At 36.3% G+C, this 4,525-nt stretch overlaps 1 non-coding gene across 1 annotated transcript; it reads left to right on the top strand.

Annotated features, from left to right (window-relative positions):
- The first annotated feature begins 4,087 nt into the window (after nt 1-4,087).
- Nucleotides 4,088-4,219, top strand: LOC115070819. Its single transcript, XR_003849947.1, has one exon. It is a non-coding gene; the product is annotated as a small nucleolar RNA SNORA17 (small nucleolar RNA).
- Nucleotides 4,220-4,525: the final 306 nt, after the last annotated feature.

The following is a 4,525-nucleotide window of genomic DNA, read 5'->3' as shown; positions in this document are numbered from 1 at the left end:
AAGACTTATTATGGTCTCTAAACTAATGACAAACTCCTGATCAAGTATGTAGCAAGATGGTTTTCTTCCTTAGAGACTTCTCTGACAGTTATTTAGTCCTATTGTTGTTGTTCTTGGGATCGGATCCTACTGACCACATGCTCTTCCACTGAGCTACACCCACAGCCCCATTTGTTCTTTCTTAATATCTGTCACATTCTTTAATGTTCTGGTTACGATACAGCATCAGGTTTTTAACTGAATCTGCAGGTCCACCACCGGAGGAGCATTCCTTCATTGTTTGTGTTCTGGTTGCTTACGTCCACTTCTTTATTCATATTAGTAAGTACACTAACATCAATGAGTGAGTTGGAACAGTACACACAGTATTTGGTATATGCTAGAGAAGAATGACAGCAGACTGTGGTCACATGTCTTCCCATGTTCAGTTTCACAACCAGGCAAATCATTTACTGATACAGGGTAGGCAGTCAAATACTGATTTTCTAGGATTGCAGGATACAGCAAAGGATGGATGGACCAACACAAAAGAAAGCCTCAGGGAACAGAGGCTGCTGTGGCTTATTATGTAGTCAGACACAATTCATAATATCAGAAATCCTGGGACTCTATTAGTCATCAGTGAAAGTTTTCAGCCAGGCCTGGCCATAAAAGCTCTTGGGGCTTGATTTATAACTGGAATAGTAGAAGAGGATAACTCAAATTATTAATTCACAATTATTTGATTCAAATGTGGAAAAAGTAATATTACATGTAAATGCTACAAATTGACAAAGAAATCAACATTTTTTTTATCATGAAGGCATCTTTTGTTATGAACACTCAAAACACACTATGCCTAAGAGGATGAACCAAAAGGAAGATGCTCTGAGCCTGCAGTTCTGCAATTATAATTCAATTACTCTCTTTTGCATAGTAAATATATTTTCAGTTTTTATACTGGTTGGTTTTTATTAACACAAACTAGCGTCACCTGGGAAGAGGGAACCTCATTTGAGGAACTGCTTCCATCAGATTGGTCTGTGAGGTAGTTTCTTGATTACGACTTGACATCGGAGGGCCCAGAGCACTGTGGACAGTGCCACCCCTGGGCATGTGGGCCTGGTTGTTTGAGAAAGCTGGCATGGCATGAGTCAGATGGAGCAGGCCAGTAATCAGCATTCTTCCATGGTTTCTACTTTGAGTTATTGCCTGGGCTGCCCTTGATGATAGATTATAACCTGTAAGGTTAAATAAGCCCTTTCCTCCCTAAGTTGGTTTTGGTCAATGCTTTATCAAAGCAGCAAAACCAAATTAGAATAGCCTTATTTGTGGAAGACTTCTTATTCCTGTTTATTTCTTTTTCTGAATAAAATGCACCATCCTTCTTTTAAATTAATTTTTCATCCAAACCTTTATTCCAATTTCACTTCTATCCTTAAATGGTTTGTTCTGTAATCATGACCTCATTGTGTATCTATCCTTTAATTCTTCGGCTGTTCCTTTTACTCTACCTATTACATGTGAAGGTTCTCTTTCCCTAGCAGGTTTTATGTGCCTCTCTTTAGGTCCTGTCTTACATCTCCTGGCATTTTCATGACACTCATTTATTCTGAATGTGCAGAGGTCATTGTTTGCTCTTTTCTTTTGGTGGTTGAATATTTTTTTGCATCAAGACTTAGAAGTTCTTGGGATTTACTCCTTTGAAGGTCAATGATGCCCTTCAAGCACCAGATCCAAGTGTGTTTTTGGTCCTCACCCCAAAATTGCTGCTTGCGGCATTTGAACTTTTTTGTACTATCCATGTTCTCCCCATCCGTCCTTTGTATTGCACATCTTTGTGTTGCAGAGCCTATAAGAACTCTTGCCTCACTGATGGGCTGTCTCTGCTTTTGCAGGATTCTCTTGTGCCAACCCTGTACTTGTAGACTGGTAACATATTAAGGTCTTAACTGTCGTATTTATTTTCTTAATTGTCTCTGTCAGGGAGGACTGATCCATAGGTGTTTCAACTTCAAATTTATGGAAATCACTCCTAAACCTTTCTATATGAGACAAACAGATACACATGTGCATGAATGCATACATCACGCACACACACACAGATATGCACACACACATACAAACATAAACACTTGTATACACACATGCACACACTTTAAGCTTTAGGATAAATCTTAAATACTTTATAATTTGGACACAGAAAGTCTTTTCTCCAGATTTTTAACTCATTTATGTTAATGATGTCACTGTCATTTTAGGAACCCAAGCTGTAAAAGCAGGAGCCATATCTTATCCTTTAGTTTTTACACATAACCACCGAATCCTGGCAACATTACCTGTTTTTCATCACTCTCCTTTCTATCCATGTTATTAATTTGCTGGTTAAGTCCAACTTTGCTTCTTCACTGACTTAAATATTTCATCAGCTATTTAGTACTTGGCATGTCCCGTGTATTTTCATTTTATTTTTTGCAGAAAAATTCATTTTAAAAATCCAGAGCTAAGATGCTTCTCCTTCAAAACTGGCTGTAAATGTTTAGGTTTACAGTTGAATTAATAGAGTTATACAATATTGTACTCAGTATAAATCCTATAAGACATAAAATTAAATGAAGTTTTAAACTTTAAAAGAGATCTCCATTTCACTATTAAAATACACAGTTTCATACAGAAAAATTCATTTTCAATGCAATTGACACTAAGATGCACTTGTGTTTCTAATCTCTATATACCTGATTATTACTAGTCACAGTCAGTTACGTTATGAGCTCCTTGGCATCTGAGCATGGATATAAAGTCATCAGGTAGATTTCAGTGGTAATGTTTTTCACATCCACCGATTATTAAGAAGCAAATTTTTATGTTTTGAAGAATTACTGTTTTTAAAAAATTTTTTTAAAATTTTATTTATTTATTTTTACATCCACTTCCCAGATAGCACCATCCCATAGCCTCCCTCCCCCCACTAGAGCCCTTTTACTCTGATATCCCTGCTACTGTCTGCTGTGTTGTTGGCATAATGATTCTTTTTTTCAATTATTTAACTTTTCTTACCGTTTTAGTGGGACCAGCATCTTTGCACTTCCTAATTCAAAAGTTTTCAGCTGTCCTGTACCACCTGCTAAGTTCTAAAAATCCTTTCCCTTCATGTTATTCACCCATCTTACATCTCATAGCATCTGCTCACTAGATGTCCATGGGAAATACCAAGTCCTATCACCTGTTATGGTCACAATAATGAGCTCCTATTTTTCCTATTAGAATAGAAGTACTTTAGGAACAAAGATAATGGCCCCCAAGCCTTTTAATCATTAATAGTTTTAAAATCATGCCTTGAACAAAGTGGGCATTCAGTGAATTAAAGATCTGACTGAAGAATACATGTTTAGAGAATGAGAAGTTAGATATAACAAATAGAATTTATATATGTTGCTTGTTGCATTCAGTTATCTTGGGGGTACTCTGATTACCTCACCCTGTGTCCCTGTTCATCATGAAAGAAGCCAGAGTGATGTGCATCCCTATTCCCTATTGGCAATTTGGGTAACCCCTTCAGAGGATGGAGTGATAAGAATAGGAGGTAAGAATTGGCTAGGCAGTTAGGGTAAGAAGACCCCAAAGAAATGTAGCCAGTTCTGTCAGTCAAAATGTCCTTGGGCCTGTTAGCAACATACTCTGTTCCAAAGGCCAAAAACGTCAAAAGTATTTGGGAGCTTGTATCTAATCCTTAAAAGATTTTAGGGTTACCTCTTCAGAGGGGGTAATGTTGGAGGGCAGGAAGTGGGCATGTATTTGACCAAAATATCTTATATGCATGTATGAAATTCTCAATAAAGTTTTTGTAAAAGTTAAAAAAAATAAAATTTAAAAAAGAATATTTTGATGAATGAAAACTAAATATATTTTCTAATCTACCTCATTCATTTGATATGTTTGATACCTGATACTTACAAGTAAATTCAACCTTTTAAATCATTAATTAGTAAGTTTAAAGGAGATGCTTTTAAGTTAAAATAATTGTAAACATTATAGAAATTCAAACTATGATATGTTAATACACTGTGGTTGGGACGATATGTTACTATAAATTTATTGTATAAGTTGTACTGCCCCTAGAGGCATTGCAAGTGTGACTGCCGTGTCACACATGTGTCAGTAGGTGGCAGAGAGGAGAGAGGCTATGCCTATGCTCAGTGTTCTGACCAGGGAATATCTGAATGATTAGTAGCCTGATATTCCCTGAAGCAAAATAAAATAAAATAAAATAAAATAAAATAAAATAAAAAAAATAAAATAAAAAGTATTGTATAAATTGTTAAAATATGCTTGAGAAGTCTTGAAAGTGGTCCTTAACAAGGATGACAGAATATATGGGCCCCAGTAGGGAGGCTGTGGGAGGATGCCAGTGGGGATGGGGGTATAAAGACGATCAAGATTGTTTGAGATGTTCTGTATGAAATGCTTTGTAAATTCAGTCTTCCCAAAGCAACTTATTCACTTCTGTATAAATTGCTTTATCCTATGGTTTAACTGTTTGTATCCT

This window comes from Nannospalax galili, unplaced genomic scaffold, assembly GCF_000622305.1.
Source record: "Nannospalax galili isolate Female #2095 unplaced genomic scaffold, S.galili_v1.0 scaffold1098, whole genome shotgun sequence".
Classification (NCBI taxonomy): Eukaryota; Metazoa; Chordata; class Mammalia; order Rodentia; family Spalacidae; genus Nannospalax; species Nannospalax galili.
This window is presented reverse-complemented; position numbering and strand designations above follow the sequence as displayed.